Genomic DNA, 17,624 nt, shown 5'->3' with positions numbered 1-17,624 from the left:
AGAGTGTTAGCTCTGTTCCTCAGAGTCTGCACTATAAAAGGGTCCCAGCATATTTAGTGAACCAACATTCATCTCAGTAATTCTTATCTTGCCAATAGCATATGTAGCATGTTAAAATCCACTTCCCAGTAAATTGCTGTGTGGTATATCAAATGTATTAAAAGTACACAAAGCAAAGTTGTTCTAAGGGTCTGCATTTCATTTTGATATCTGATCTTCAGCATATTATTTTCCTGTTCCATTATTATTATTATTTGATTCATCCTTGGTGCTTGACCTTGATGGGGAGAGGAGAAGGAGAACTAGTGGGTGGTATTTTTTTTAACATGTATCAAAGGGGTGATAGACAAAAATAGAGCTGACATTATTAAACCTCAACACACCATACCTTCTGACACCAAGCCTTGTCCATGCCTCCCGATTGCTGGGATTGTGACTCCTGCTCACAATCTAATTACCAGGCTGCAACCACAAATGTGTTAGAATCCCACACAGAACGTTAGGCTGATGCTGCTGAGCCTGGCAGCACTGAGGCACAGGGTGGAAGGAGTTTCCAAGATGAACAGGAGTTCACTGCTCGCTTCCAGTTACATGCTTCCATGGCCCCAACCCTCTGCTGTCGCAGCTAAATTCCTTCCACTGAGCACTGTATCATTTCACCCCAGTCAGGCGCAAAGGAATATATCTGAGAACCTGTAAGAAACTCACAGATTTTCCAAGCCTGTGCTTAAAGCATTTGTGAAGACAAAAAGAAGTAGGATGGCTTACATGTTCCTTTCAGTGACATGAATTATCTAAAGTGATGGAGGGCCTGTTTCAGGAGGGAGAGGGGAATGGATTGAGGCACTGGCCATTTCCTGCTCTTGATGTCACTGGTCCTGAGACTTCTGAGCTGGCGACCTGTCCCACTCCTGTGTTTGAGGTCCACAGGTAAGCTGACTTCAAATAAATGTTACAGTGAGAAATAGAAGGGCAGCTCATTTTTGGATGAGGAATGCAGAGAGGAGAAAGGAAGTCATTTCCATATATTAGGGGTTTAAAGGAAATTTGAGGCAGATGCTTCCAAGACTGGACACTAGACAGAAACTAGCCCTTTGGGGAGGCTAATAAAATTCAAGTGATGAAGGCCTTCTTTGGGGAAAAGCTGTATCTTTCATAGGCCCCATGTGAGACCATGAGAGACAATTCACTGGAAATATGAAACCGATTTGCGTCAGTTCTATGAAGGGGCAGAAAAACTGTACAGCAATTTGAATATTTTGTCTTTCAACTACTTAGGATATGTCATTAGATACAGTCTGGCATTCAGAGTGTCTTAAGAGAAAAAAGAATGCTCCTAGGAGGTGAATGAACCAAGTCCAGAAATCATAAGACCCAGAGGACAATTGAGGCAAGGAATTTTAAAAGTCAGAAAGCACGTGCTAATGCCTTTCCTAGGATCCAACTAGAAAGCCTCATTTCCCTTCTTGAATATAACCTTTTCAAGTTTTATTTCTCCAAAATGAAATCTTACTTCCTTCCCAATTTGCTTGTCTCTTGAGCTCAGCAAAACTTATCATAGTATAAAAAGTATCAAGAAAATTTTCCAGGAGAAACAGATTTATATAAAAGATAATCTTTGCATTTCAGCATGGATAATCCTGTATTGTTCATTTCATCATTGAGCAATTAATCCCTATGTACCATATATGTTCCATGATACCATCAAAGGCCCTCTTTCTCTTCTTGGTAGTGGGAGTTTTGTGTTAAATCAGAAGTTTTATATGCTTTCTGAGTATTTTGCTTCTCAAAAACTGTATTATTTTTATGTTTTAATTACAAAAAGGATACATGTTTTGTGTAAGTAAAACAACACAGCAATGCACAAAGAAAAAGCTAAGCCCACCTTCCTAAGGTAGCCTGTGTTAGTAATTTGGAGTGTATTCAATTCTTTCCCTCATACTCATACAAGCATATGTTGATATAGAGAAAAACTGTCTTTATGCTTGGTAATGAGCTCATTCTAGAGACATTACTCAGTATCTGCTTTTCTTTGCTTTTTCCCATAGCAGAATATTATGGACCCATTGAAAACACTAGCTTCCCAGATATGGCAAAAGCACTGAATTCCAGAAAACTTTAAATTGTTCATATTTGCTTACGGACAGGCAGAAACCTACAATTAAGATAAGAAAATACCAATTGTAATACTATCTAAAATACCCAGATTCAAATTTACTTTCTTTAAAAAAATAAAATGTCTATTTTAACCAAATAAGTTTAAAGGAAGGGAGGTCCCATAGAATGTTTAACACTCATTTCTTTACCTCTTTCTTTTAGATATCCTTCTCAGAAACTAAATCATTTACCACCCCTAACCTTTAATGTTTATTTTGCTCATGAATTTTAATTGTTTGTATTTGCTTATGGATAGGTAGAAATTTGCTACAATAAAGTAAGGAGATACCAATTATCCCCTTTCTTCAAAATATTTCTCTGGCTTCTGAAGCTCTCTATAAACTGCTCACATTTCTGAAAATTGTTGAAAAAACTCCTGATGCCCCAGAGGAAGTGAGATCACAGGAAGCCATTGTCATCATCTATGGACATCAGGCCAGGAAGACTGACTGCCAGTACCTAGCTGAGTCCTGAAGGAACATGGGAAAGACTCATGAGTGTTGACAAGAAAGAGGATGGGCCAGTAGGGGTGGGAAATTATTCAAATGCCAGTCCCTGAGAGGGATATCTAAAAGAAAGAGGCAAAGAAATAAGGGTGATTAAAATGCTATGGGACCTCCCTTCCTTTTAATCTATTCTGTTAAAATAGACATTTTATTTTTTTAAAGAAAATAACTTTGAATTTGGATTTTTTAGATAGTATTGCATCAATGTTAATCTTCCTGAATCTGGTCACTACATTATGGTTATTTAGGAGACTACCCTTGTTCTTTGGGTATGCATAATGAAGTAATTATGGAGAAGGGTAATAGCGATTGTAACTTACTTTCAAATGCTTCCAAAAGGAAAGGGAATAAAGAGGGTAAGGAGAAGTTAAAGAAAAGAACAAGGAAAATAAAAGATAATAAATGTTTCTATAATATTGACTAGTTTCTTATTTGCTCCAATGCCTTTTATTTGCTTTGATGCTTAATCTAAATTAAATTTCTTCATTCTCACTCTTAAAGAGGAAGGAGGAAGAAAAGCCAGCACAGAAAGTATAGGAAAATATCATGTCTTAAAGTCTTTATAATTCTTTCATAAAGTAAGCCACCTCCTTCATCAAAGATATGATTTTATGTACAATAGAGTATTTTTAAAGGTTTTGGAATTTTGTGGATCTTTTAAAAATTTATCCAACAAAATTTGAGAGTGTCATGAGCTCAATTGAACAGATCTTTGAGACAATCCAATCCAATCCCTTCATCATACATTATGCAAGTAAGCAGACAAGAAAGGAAGAGACTTTTGGCAAAATTTCAGAATAGTTCCTAATCATATCTTTTAAGGATTAATTTCATTTCTAATAGTTATTTTGAAGGCAAAATCCCCATTTTGAGTAACATGGTAAGTACACATTGCACTATGTATTTTTAATGGAGAAAAAACCTCTCCACATTTATCTCTATATGATACTTGCTTCAAAACATTGTTCCATGTTAAGTGCCATTGGTTTCTTTCATGTGGTTTTTTTTAAACTAAACTTAAGAGAAGGGAAGTCGGTTATATGTTATCCATATTTTTACTGACCATGTTCTTCCTTCCTGATGTTCCAAGGTTTCTTCTTTTGGCATTTCTTTTCCATGTAAAGAGCTTCCTTCAGCTGCTCTTTTAAAGCAGATTTGCTGGTGACAAATTCTTAGTTTTTCTTCATCTGAGAAAGTTTTGATTTCCCATTGATCCCTGAAGGATACTTTCACTAAATATAGGGATTCTGGGTTAATAGTTATTTTCTTTTGGCACTTAAAAAATGTTGCACCACTTCCTTTTGGGATCTATAGTTTCTGGTGAGAAATTTGTTGTCATTCAAATTGGTTTTTACCCTGTAAGGTGTTATTTCTCCGTCACTAAGCACTTTGAAGCTTCTTTTTTTTTTTTACTGTCTTCAGATTTCAAGTTTGACTCTGTTGTGTCTTGATCTGGATGTCTTTGGAAATATCTTCTTAGGAGTTTACTCAACTTCTCAAATTTGTAGGTTTACATCTTTTGCCAAATTGGGAACATTTGCAGTCATTATTTCTTGAAGTACTTTTTCAGTATTATCTCTTTCTTCTCTCCTTCTAGGTCTTCGATTATACTATTATATTCCCCCAGATCCCTAAGCCTCTGTTCTTTTTATTCAGTTATTATTTTCTCTACATTGTTCTGATTGAGTACTATCTATTGTTCTGTCTTCCAGTTACCTGATTTTTTTTTAAATTTCATTGCATTTTAGGTTCTGGGGTACATGTGCAAAACATGCAGGATTGTTGCATAGGCACATACATGGCAATGTGGTTTGCTACCTCCATCACCCCATCACCTATATCTGGCATTTCTCCCCATGTTATCCCTCCCCAACCTCCCTACTCCCACTGTTCCTCCCCTGTTCCCCCCAACAGACCCCAGTGTGTGATGCTCCTGTCCCTGTGTCCATGTGTTATTGTTCAACACCCACCTATGAGTGAGAACATGTGGCGTTTATTTTTCTGTTCTTGTGTCAGTTTGCTGAGAATGATGGTTTCCAGATTCGTCCGTGTCTCTACAAAGGACACATACTCATCATTTTGTATGGCTGCATAGTATTCCATGGTGTATATGCACCACATTTTCCTTGTCTAGTCTATCATCGATGGACATTTGGGTTGGTTCCAGGACTTTGCTATTGTAAACAGTGCCACAATGAACATATGTGTGCATGTGTTGTTATAATACAATCATTTATAATCCTTTGGATATATACCCAGTACTGGGATTGCTGGGTCAAATGGAATTTCTATTTCTAGGTCCTTCAGGAATTGCCACACTGTCTTCCACAATGGTTGAACTAATTTACACTCCCACCAACAGTGTAAGTGTTCCTATTTTTCCACATCCTCTCCAGCATCTGTTGTCTCCAGAGTTTTTAATGATCGCCATTCTAACTGGAGTGAGATGGTATCTCAATGTGGTCTTGATTTGCATTTCTCTAATGACCAATGATGATCAGTATTTTTGCATATGTTTGTTGGCCTCGTAAATGTCTTCTTTTGAAAAGTGTCTGCTCATATTCTTCGCCCACTTTTGAATGGGTTTGTTTTTTTCTTGTAAATCTGCTTTAGTTCTTTGTAGATTCTGAATATTAGCCCTTTGTCAGATGAGTAAATTGCAAAAAAATTTTTTCCATTCTGTTGGTTGCCAGTTCACTCTAATGTACAGAAGCTCTGGAGTTTGATTAGATCCCATTTGTCCATTTTGGGTTTTGTTGCCAATGCTTTTGGTGTCTTAGTCATGAAGTCCTTGCCTATGCCTATGTCCTGAATAGTTTTGCCTATGTTTTCTTCCAGGGTTTTTATGGTGTTTGGCCTTATGTTTAAGTCTTTAATCCATCTGGAGTTAATTTTAGTGTAAAGTGTCAGAAAGGGGTCCAGTTTCTGCTTTCTGCACATGGCTAGCCAGTTTTCCCAAAACCATTGATTAAATGGGGAATCCTTTCCCCATTGCTTGTTTTTGTCAGGTTTGTCAAAAATCATATGGTTGTAGATGTGTGGCATTGCCTCTGAGGATTCTGTTCTGTTTCATTGGTCTATGTCTCTGTTTTGGTACCAGTACCATGCTGTTTTGATTACAGTAGCCTTATAGCATAGTTTGAAGTCAGGTAGTATGATGTCTCCAGCTTTGTTCTTTTTGCTTAGTATTATCTTGGCTATGCAGGCTCTCTTTTGGTTCCATATGAAGTTTAAGGTGGTTTTTTCCAGTTCTGTGAAGAGGGTCATAGGTAGCTTGATGGGGATAACATTGAATCTGTAAGTTAGTTTGGATAGTATGGCCATTTTCACAATATTGATTCTTCCTAACCATGAGCATGGAATGTTTTTTCATTTGTTTGTGTCATCTCTTATTTCCTTGAATAACAGTTTGTAGTTCTCCTTGAAGAGGTCCTTTAAATCCTTTATTAGGTGTGTTCCTAGGAACTTTATTCCTTTATTCTCTTTGTAGCAATTGTGAATGGTTGTTCATTATTCATTTGGCTCTCTTTTAGTCTGTTAGTATGTAGGAATGCTTGTGATTTCTGCACATTGATTTTGTATCCTGAGACTTTGCTGAAATTGCTTATCAGTTTTAGGCTGAGACGATGGGGTCTTCTAAATAAATAATCCTGTCATCTACAAATAGAGACAATTTGACTTCCTTCTTTCCTAATTGAATACCCTTTATTTCTTTTCTTGCCTGATTGCTCTGGCTAAAACTTCCAATACCATGTTGAATAGGAATGGTGAGAGAGGGCATCCTTGTCTAGTGCCAGATTTCAAAGGGAATGCTTCCAGTTTTTGCCCATTCAGTATGATATTGGCTGTGGGTTTGTCATAAATAGCTTTTATTATTTTGAGATACATTCTGTCGATACCTAGTTTATTGAGGGTTTTTAGCATAAAAGCCTGCTGAGTTTTGTCGAAGGCCTTCTCTGCATCAATTGAGATAATCATGTGGTTATTGTCTTTGGTTCTGTTTATGTGGTGGATTATGTTTATAGGCTTGCGTATGTTAAACCAGCCTTGCATCCCCAGGATGAAGCCTACTTGATAGTGATGGATAAGCTTTTTGATGGGCTGTTGGATTCGGTTTGCCAGTATTTTATTGAAAAATTTTACATCTGTTTACATGTATATTGGCCTGAAGTTTTCTTTTTTTGTTGAGTCTCTGCCAGGTTTTGATATCAAGATGATGTTGGTCTCATAAAATGATTTGGGAAGGATTCCCTCTTTTTGTATTGTTTGGGATAGTTGCAGAAGGAGTGGTACCACTCCTCTTTGTATGTCAGGTGGAATTCGGCTGTGAATCCATCTGGACCTGGGCTTTTTTTGGTTGGTAGGCAATTAATTGTTGCCTCAACTTCAGCTCTTTTTATTGGTCTATTCAAGCTTTTGACTTCTTCCTGGTTTAGGCCTGGGAGGGTGCAAGTGTCCAGGAATTTATCCATTTCTTCCAGCTTTTCTGGTTTGCATGCATAACGTTGTTTGTAGTAATCTCTGATGGTAGTTTGTATTTCTGTGGAATCTGTGGTGATATCTCATTTATCTTTTTTTATTGCATCTATTTGATTCTTCCCTTTTTTCTTTAATCTGGCTAGTGGCCTATTTTGTTGATCTTTTTAAAAAACCAACTCCTGGATTTATTCATTTTTTGAAGGGATTTTTGTGTCTCTATCTCCTTCAGTTCTGCTCTGATCTTATTTATGTCTTGTCTTCTGTTAGCTTTTGAGTTTTTTTGATCTTGCTCCTCTAGCTCTTTCAATTTTGATGATAGGGTTTCGATTTTAGATCTCTCCTTGCTTCTAATGTGGGCATTTATTGCTATAAATTTTCCTCTAGACACTGCTTTAAATATGTCCCAGAGATTCTGGTATGAATGTCTTCAATCTCATTGGTTTCAAAGAACATCTTTATGTCTGCCTTCATTTCATTGCTTATCCAGTCAACATTCAAGAGCCAGTTGTTCAGTTTCCATGAAGTTGTGCAGTTCTGAGTTAGTTTCTTAATCCTGAGTTCTAATTTGATTGCACTGTGGTCTGAGAGACTGTTTGTTATGATTTCCATTCTTTTACATTTGCCGAGGAGTGATTTACTTCCAATTACGTTGTCAATAGAGTAGATGTGCTGTGGTGCTGAGAAGATTGTATATTCTGTGGATTTGGGGTGGAGAGTTCTGTAGATATATACTAGGTGTGCTTGGTCCAGATCTGAGTTCAAGTCCTGGATATTCTTGTTAATTTTCTGTCTTGTTGATCTAATATTGACAGTGGAGTGTTAAAGTCTCCCACTATTATTGTGTGGGAGTCTAAATCTCTTTGTAGGTCATTAAGAGCTTGCTTTATGTATCTGGGTGCTCCAGTATTGGGTGCATATATATTTAGGATCATTAGCTCTTCTTGTTGCATTGATCCGTTACCATTATGTAATGCCCTTCTTTGTCTCTTTTGATCTTTGTTGGTTTAAAGTCTGTTTTATGAGAGTCCAGGATTGCAACTCCTGCCTTTTTTTTCCCCCCTCCATTTGCTTGGTAAATCTTCCTCCATCCCTTTATTTTGAGCCTATGTGTGTCCTTGCATGTGAGATGGGTTTCCTGGATACAGCACACTGATGGTTTTTGACTTTTTATCCAATTTGCCAGTCTGTGTCTTTTGATTGGGGCATTTAGCCCATTTACATTTAAGGTTAATATTGTCATGTATGAATTTGCTCCTGCCATTTTGATGCTAGCTGGTTGTATTGTCCATTAGTTGATGCAGTTTCTTTATTGTGTCAATGCTTCTTACCATTTGGTATGTTTCTGGAGTGGCTGGTACTGGTTGTTCCTTTCTATATTTAGTGCTTTTTTCAGGAGCTCTTGTAAAGCAGGCCTGGTGGTGATGAAATCTGAGTAATTGCTTGTTCATAAAGGATTTTATCTTTTCTTCACTTATGAAGCTTAGTTTGGCTCGATATGAAATTCTAGGTTGAAAGTTCTTTTCTTTAAGGATGTTGAATATTGGTCCCTACTCTCTTCTGGTTTGTAAGGTTTCTGCCAAGAGATACGCTGTGAGTCTGATGGGCTTCCCTTTGTCGGTAACCTGACCTTTCTCTCTGGCTGCCCTTAGCGTTTTTTCCTTCATTGAAACCCTGAAGAATCTGATAATTATGTGCCTTGGGGTTGCTCTTCTTGAGAAATATCTCTGTGGTATTCTCTGTATTTCCTGGACTTGAATATTGGCCTGCCTTGCTAGGTTGGGGAAGTTCTCCGTGATAATATCCTGAAGTGTTTTCCAGCTTGGATTCATTCTCTCCGTCACATTCAGGTACACCTATCAAATGTAGATTGGGTCTTTTCACATAATCCCATATTTCTTGGAGGCTTTCTTCATTTCTTTTCACTCTTTTTTCTCTAATCTTGCCTTCTCATTTTATTTCATTGAGTTGATCTTCAATCTCTGATATTCTTTCTTCTGCTTGGTCGATTTGGCTATTGAAACTTGTGTATATACTTTGCAAAGTTCTCGTGTTGTGTTTCAGCTCCATTAAGTCATTTACATTCTTCTCTAAGCTGTTTATTCTTGTTAGCATTTTGTCAAACATTTTTTCAAGGTTCTTAGTTCTTTGCATTGGGTTAGAGCATATTCTTTTAACTCAGAGAAGTTTGTTATTACCCACCTTCTAAAGCCTGTTTCTGTCAATTCATCAGACTTATCTCCATCCAGCTTTGTTCTTTTGCTGGTGATGAGTTGTGATCCCTGAGAGGAGAAGAGGCGTTCTGGTTTTGGGTGTTTTCATCCTTTTTGTGCTGTTTCTTCCCATCTTTGTGGATTTATCTACCTGTGATCTTTGTAGTTGGTGATTTTCAGATGGGGCCTCTGAGTGGACATCCTTTTTGTTGATGATGAAGTTATTTCTTTCTGTTTTTTAATTTTCCTCCTAACAGTCAGGCCCCTCTGCTGTAGCACTGCTGGAGGTCCACTCCAGACTCTGCTTGTCTGGGGATCACCTACAGTTGCTGCAGGACAGTAAGGGTTGCTGCCAGTTTCTTCTTTCTTATCTTTGTTCCAGAAGGATACTCGCCAGATGTCAGCCTGAGCTCTCCTTTATGAGGTGACTCTTTGGATATATGGGGGTCAGGGAGCTGCTTGAGGAGAGAGTCTGTCCCTTATAGGAGCTCAAGAGCTGAGCTGTAAGCTCCATTGGTCTGTTCAGAGCTGCTGGGTAGGTATGTTTAAGTCTGCTGCAGTGGAACTCATAACCAACTTTTTTTCCAGGTGCTCAGTCCTGGGAAGGTGGGACTTTATTTATAAGTTCCTGACATGCTGCTGCCTTTTTTCAGAGAGTCCTTTCCCAGCAAGGAGGTAGCCTAGTCACAGTCTGCCAGCAGAGGTGTTGCTGAGCTGCCTTGGGCTCTGCCAAGCTGCTGTGTGAACTTCCTTGTGGTTTTGTTTATAAAGATATAGTTAGAATTGCCTTAGGTAATGGCAGTCTGCCTCAGTAATGGTGGCCTGCCTCTGTAATGGCAGACTGCCTCAGTAATGGCGAACTGCCTTGGTAATGGCAGACTGCTTCAGTAATGGCAGACTGCCTCGGTAATGGAAGATTGCCTCAGTAGTGGTGGACTAGCTCAGTAATGGCAGACACCCTTCCCCCAACAGAGCTGGACCATCCTGGGTCCAGCTGTGCTTGCCGCTAAACTCTCAATCCAGAGTGTTTCAGATTGCTGGTCTTTGTGGGGATGGGACCTGTCAAGCCAGATCACCTGGCTCCCTGTTTCAGCCCCTTATTTTTCGGTTGGATGGTAGCTCTGTCTCTCAGGCATTCCAGGTACCAGTTGAAACGGCCACCCAGATTTGTGTGAGTTTTTGTGCAGAGACCCACTGCACTGGCTAAAACAGCCATGCTGGAAGCTTGTGGCATTTTTCAGCCCAGGAATCTCCTGGTCTATAGGCAGTAATAACTTGTTTGGAAATGTGGTATTCACTCACCCTCTGCATTGTTCTCCCTGGGAACCGCACTCCAGAGCTGTTCCTATTTGGTCATCTTGGATACCCCCTACCTGATTCTTTTCTCTGTTCCCTCCATACTGCTCTTTAGCCTGCCTATTGAGTTTCTTATATTATCACATTTTTCAGTTCCAAAATTTCCTATAGAATTATTCTTTGTATTTTCTCTTTCTTTCTTGAGACTATTTATTAAAGTTTTCTGTTTTTTTCAATTTGTAATTTTAGTATATTCTGTAACATTTTTAATTGCTTGTTGAAACATTTTTAGAGCAGCTGCTATAAAATTCTTGATCATTCTGATAACTCCTTTAGCTTAGTGTTGAAAGCTATTAATTATTCAGTTTCAGACCTTCCTGGTTCTTAAGAAATGATTTTCACTGAAACATGGACAGTTTGGGTATTACAAGACCCAAGATATTATTTAAAGCTTTTGCTTTAGCTGTTTTCTTCTGACACAGTCCAAGCAGGGAAAAAAGTAGGGTGCTACCTCATTTCTACCAAATAGAGGTAAAGGTCCAGGTTCCTTCCCGCTTAGCTTCTATTGCCACACTGGGGTGGGGGATGCTACTTGTTACTGCTGGACAGAGTTAGGAGTTACTTCTCCCCATCTGATCTCCTCTAATTCCAAGGGAGCAGGGTGTCCACATGTGGTGGTAAAAGTCCTGACTCTCCATCAAGTTTTTTCTGACACTACTGCACCAGTGGCTGTGGGTGGAAGTCTAGAATCCCCATGTAGTTTCCACCAACATCAAAAGTAGAGGAAAAAAGAGGCAGAGGGAGTAATAATTATCACCCAGTATAGATGAAAGTCCCAGTTCTCTGCTCAGATTTCTCTGGCATCAACCCAGTAGAGATGGGATATAACACTTCATTGCACCTCTGAAGGGGGCAAGTCTATGCTCTCCACTTGGCCTTTGCTAGTGGAGGTAAGGTTGGAGCCACTGTATTTTTCTGTAGCATTGGCTGGAGCACAGTAGTTATTGTCAAAGTCTTCTGTCTTGCTAGGCTGCTTGTTGGCTGGCCTTTGGCTAGAGAAAGTAAGTTTTGGAGGGGGCATTTTTGTGTGTTCCTATTGGCATTTCCAGGTTGCTGGCTTTGATAGTTTCAAGTCTCAGATACGTGAGGCCAAAAGAAAACCCAGGGAACTTTCCACAGTGTTATTTCTTGGGCTCCAAGTTCTCTAGTTCTGCACTTAATAGGAGGAATAGGGAAGAGCATATCTATTTCATCTTCCCCAAAACAGAAGTCCATATTAGGTAATGTTATTTTTTTTTCAATTTTTTATTTCCATAGATTTTTGGGGAACAGGTGGTATTTGGTTACATGAGTAAGTACTTCAGTGGTGATTTGTGAGATTTTGGTGCACCCATCACCTGAACAGTATACACTGAACCCAATTTGTATTCTTTTATTCCTCATCCCCTTCCCATCCTTTTCCCTGAGTCCCCAAAGTCCATTGTATCCTTCTTATGCCTTTGTATCTTCATAGCTTATCTCCCACTTATGAATGAGAACATACAGTGTTTGGTTTTCCATTCCTGAGTTACTTCCCTTCAAATAATAGTCTCCAGGTTGCTGTGAATATCAGTAATGCATTCTTTTTTATGGCTGAGCAGTATTTAGGAGAGGCTATTTTTAATTAATTAATATTGAGTAAAGAAGATTCATCCTTCTGCAGAAGCAGAGTCAAAAAATAAAAAAAGAAGAAGACTCATCCATAGTGGCAAAGCCAGATAACTCCTGAATATCTTAAACTATGTCTAAATGGTACCAAAACATGCAGTCAATTCTAAAAGTTCAGCTAATTATACTTAATAATACAGAAACATATTCACAACACATTTTTGTGTAAAAAAAAAAAAAGCAGACTTCAAAATGGAATATGCATTATAATTTCAATCATGTAAGAGCTATACATGAACATATACAAAGATTAACATATATAAACAAATAAATAAATGAATGGAGAGATAGATGATAGATTGAGTGGTGGTAGAGAACAACAAATTTTTTTTAAATGTGTGCCTTTCTATATTTTCAAAACAGCCTAAATTAATAAGTATTACCTTTGTAGTTAGAAAATAATATGTATTTTAAATCCATAATTCAGCTATTTATCTATATGATGCCAAACTGGCTTAGGCTGAATTATTAGCCAGTGAATAAAATAGTTCCTTCATCCATAGAAAAACATCCATTTATGACATTCTTGGAATTCCTCTTCTGTTAAAATCCTTTATGAATTTAAAATAGAAACATGGACAGACTCAAGATTCAATACAAAGATTTTTTTTACATTAATAATAACCAATTAAAAGAATTAATGAAAAATATGATTTATGTATCAACAAAACCTGTAAAATTCTTAAAAACTAAATTAACAAGAAATATGTATAAGACCTAGAAATATAAAGAAAACCATAAAACATTAGAGAAGTAAATGTAAAAGACCTAAGTTAATGGAGAGACATACTATGCTGCTATTGATGACAGATTAGTATGCCAATTTTTTCCCATATTAATAGATAAATTCTATATATAACTCCAACAAAAAATATAAAACATTTTTATAGGAAGATAGCTATTATATTTCTTCTTCAGTTCTTCTGAAAAAAAATAATAAATACTGGCAATATACTTTTTTTCTTACATCCTACAATGCTCCTCATATTCCTGAGAGATAGAAAGAAATAATTCCATCTCCCAGTGAACAAGATCATCTTCTCTGGAAAGATGTGACAACCGTTTACGTGATTTTGCAGGTAACTACCATTTCCATGGCAAAATGTAGCCAAAGGGGCTACTGAAAATGTATTCCTAATCCAAAATGCAGTCTAATAAAGTCATATACCTGTAACCAACTGATTTTCAATGATATAAAAAAATTTACACTGGACAAAGAACATCCTATTTAATAAATGATGCAGAGAAAATTGGATATCCATATGCAGAAGAATGAAACTGGATCCATATCTTTCACTACACAAAAATAAAAATTAACCCTAGATGGATTAAAGACTTAAACATAAGACACAAAACTATAAAAATTCTAGAAGAAACCCTAGGAAAAACTCTTCTGGATATTGGCCTAGGCAAAGAATTTATGACCTTGTCCTCAAAAACAAATACAACAAAAACAAAAATAGACAAATGGGACTTAATTAAACTAAAAAGCTCTGCACAGCAAAAGAAGCAATCAACAGAGTAAACAAACAACCTACAAAATGAGAGAAACTATTTGCAAACTATGTATCCAACAAAGGGCTAATATCCAGAATCTACAAGGAACTCGAATAACTCAACAGGAAAGAAATAAATAACTCCATTAAAAAGTGGGAAGAGGACATAAATAAACATTTTTCAAAAGAAAACATAAAAACATCCAACAAACATATGAAGAAATTCTCAACATCACTAATCATCAGAGAAATGCAAATTAAGTAATTTATAGATTCAATAGCATCCCCATCAAGCTACCATTGACTTTCTTCACAGAATTGGAAAAAACAACCTTAAATTTCATATGGAACAACAAAAGAGCCCACATAGCAAAGACAATCCTAAGCAAAAAGAACAAAGCTGGAGGCATCACACTACCTCACTTGAAACTATACTACAAGGCTACAGTGATCAAAACAGCATGGTACTGGTACCAGAGATATAGACCAATGGAACAGAACAGAGACCACAGAAATAATGCCACACATCTACAATTATCTTATCTTTGACAAACCTGACAAAAACAAGCAATGGAGAAAGGATTCCATATTCAATAAATGGTGTTGGGAAAACTGGCTAGCCATATTCAGGAAGGTGAAACTGGATCTCTTTCTTATACCTTATACAAAATTTATCTCCAGATGGATTAAAGATTTAAACATAAGACCTAACACTATAAAAACCCTAGAAGAAAACCTTCGCAATACCATTCAGGACATAGGTGTGGGCAAGGACTTCATGACTAAAACACCAAAAGCAATGGCAACAAAAGCCATAATAGACAAATGGGATCTAATTAAACTGAAGTGCTTCTGCACAGCAAGAGAAACTATAATTAGAGTGAACTGGCAACCAACAGAATGGGAAAAAAAATTTGCAATCCACCTATCTGACAAAGGGCTAATATCCAGAATCTACAAGGAACATAAACTAATTTACAAGAAAAAAGCAAACAATCCCATCAAAAAGTTGGCAAAGGATATGAACAGACACTTTTCAAAAGAAGACATTTATGCAGCCAACAAACATATGAAAAAAAGTTCATCGTCACCAGTCATTAGAAAAATGCAGATCAAAACCACATTGAGATACCATCTCAAGCCAGCTGGAATGGCTATCATTAAAAAGTCAGGAGACAACAGATGCTGGAGAGGATGTGGAGAAATAGGAATGCTTTTATACTGTTAGTGGGAGTGTAAATTAGTTCAACCATTGCGGAAGACAGTGTGGGAACTCCTCAAGGATTTAGAAATAGAAATACCATTTGACCCAGCAATCCCGTTACCAGGTATATACCCAAAGGATTATAAATTATTCTATTATAAAGACATAGGCACATATATGTTGACTGCGGCACTGTTCACAATGGCAAAGACTTGGAACCAACCCAAATGCCCATCAAGAATAGACCGGATAAAGAAACTGTGGCACACACATATACACCATGGAATACTATGCAGCCTTAAAAAAAGGATGAGTTCATGTCATTTGCAGGGACATGGTTGCAGCTGGAAACCATCATTCACAGAAAACTGACACAAGAACAGAAAACCAAATACCACATATTCTTCTCATAAGTGGGTATTGGACAATGAGTACACATGGACACAGGAAGGGGAACATCACACACCGGGGCCATCACACACGGGGGTAAGGAGCTAGGGGAGGGATAGCATTAGGAGAAATACATAATGTAGATGATGGGGTGATAGATGCAGGAAACCACCATGGTACATGTATACCTATGTAACAACCCTGCACGTTCTGTACCTGTACCCCAGAAGTTAAAGTATAATAATATAAAAAAATAAAAATTAAAAATTTTATTATTTAAAAATATGTGGAAATGTAATTGTTCCAATCATATTCATATAATATCAAGAAATAAAAAATTAAATGGATAAAATCTGACTGTAGTATAACAAACAGTTCTTTATTTTCATTTTACTTGCCAAATTTTTTAATATCATATTTGAAAAAAATCCAACTCTTTATTTCTAATTATAACAAGTTATCAATTCTTGGAGCAGAGAATAGTCCTCACCCTTGACAATTAAAAAGCAAGGTCTATGTTATGTTGGATGCCAGGGCATCCAGGGGTTTCAGCCCATAGAAACCACCCCAGCCTCACTCAGTAAGTCAAGGCAGGGATGAAATTCTCCAAATTGACTTCCCCTGGGCCCTGAGCTTCAGTTACACAGCTGAAGCCCAACTGACACCATGTGCTCTAGAAAAAGGATCTGCCAACCCCAACAAGGTGGTGAAGATCACAGAAGGCCTGGAATTCTTGGCTGAGCCAGCTGATTTAACAGCCTCTTTATAGAGGATGTTTTTATTTTTTATCCTATAACCCAGAAATTTGATTTTCTTGGAATAGAAAATTTGAGTATTTGAGTGTGGGTGGGTCTACTTGTTTCATATCCCTTCCACCCCCCCCCCCCCCCCCCCGACACACACACATACACCCTTGTTTCATAGGCTCAAGACTTTTTCTCCAAGCTTTTGCTTCTCTCTGGGAGTCCTGCTCTCCCTCCACTGCCCCCAGAGCCTTCCTTGCTGACTCTCTTCACTCCCATAAATGGTTTTGTCCATCTTACACCCAGCAATTGCCCAAATCACTTTATGGCATCAAGATGACAACAGTAAACAAGCAGAATAGTCTTCCCAATACTTCCAACATCTTAAGGGATCGAGGGAGGCCAACTGTGTCTAAATTCACTGTTGTTTTTAAATGGCTGTTTACCAACACTCGTAACTCTCCCCTAAAAGGACAACAAATACTCAGCATTTCTGACAACTATGTTGAGTCAGTTGGGATACAGTTTCAACATTATTCTACACTTTTCATTTCTTTCTCCTCTCCTTACCCATGTGGCCAAAGAGATACTATGAAATGATTTTCTCAAAGATTCTATTCCAGTCACTGCAATCTAGACAGAGACCAAGAAGTTAAAGAGTGAATCTCATCCCTAATCACAGTCTTTCCCCCGCCCCAGCCATGCCCTCTGACTCCTCACCAGATAGTTTGTATATAAATCAAAATGTAGGTTTGGTAGAGAAAAGGGCCATAGAACCACATTAGCTGTCAAATCTTAGTCAAGTCACCTTCCTTCTTTGCGCCTAAGTTCCTTGTAGTTATTAAAGCCATTCATAAATAGTCTTCTTCTTCCCTCCCAGTGACATGCTAGACTTTTAGATCTTTCCTGCTTTCTCTTGTGGGCATTTCATGCTATAAATTTTCCTCTAAACGCTGATTCAGCTGTGTCCCAAAGATTCTGGTACATTGTGTCTTTGTTCTCACTGGTTTCAAAGAACTTATTTATTTCTGTCATAATTTTGCTATTTACCCAGGAGTCATTCAGGAGTAGGTTGTCCAGTTTCCATGTAGTTGTGTGGTTTTTAGTGAGTTTCTTAATCCTGAGTTCTAATTTGATTGCACTGTAGTGTGAGAGACTGTTTGCTATGATTTCCATTCTTTTGCATTTGTCGAGGAGTGTTTTAATTCCAATTATATAATCAATTTTAGAATAAGTGCTATGTGGTGCTGAGAAGAATGTATATTCTGTTTATTTGGGGTGGAGAGTTCCGTAGATGTCTATTAGGCCCACTTGGTCCAGAGCTGAGTTCAAGTCCTGAATATCTTTATTCATTTTCTGCCTCATTGCTTTCATGTTGACAGTGGGGTGTTAAAGTGTCCCACTGTTATTGGGTGGGAATCTAAGTCTCTTTGTAG

General features: G+C 37.7%; 1 pseudogene; it reads left to right on the top strand.

Moving 5' to 3' along the window:
• Nucleotides 1-802: 802 nt before the first annotated feature.
• The window catches only part of LOC116558582, a 72,156-nt pseudogene continuing 55,334 nt past the window's right edge, over nucleotides 803-17,624 (top strand).

Source organism: Sapajus apella, unplaced genomic scaffold, assembly GCF_009761245.1.
Source record: "Sapajus apella isolate SASKATOON/1434 unplaced genomic scaffold, GSC_monkey_1.0 scaffold22, whole genome shotgun sequence".
NCBI lineage: Eukaryota > Metazoa > Chordata > Mammalia > Primates > Cebidae > Sapajus > Sapajus apella.
Note: the sequence above shows the minus strand (reverse complement) of the source record. Positions and strands in the feature narration are given on the sequence as shown.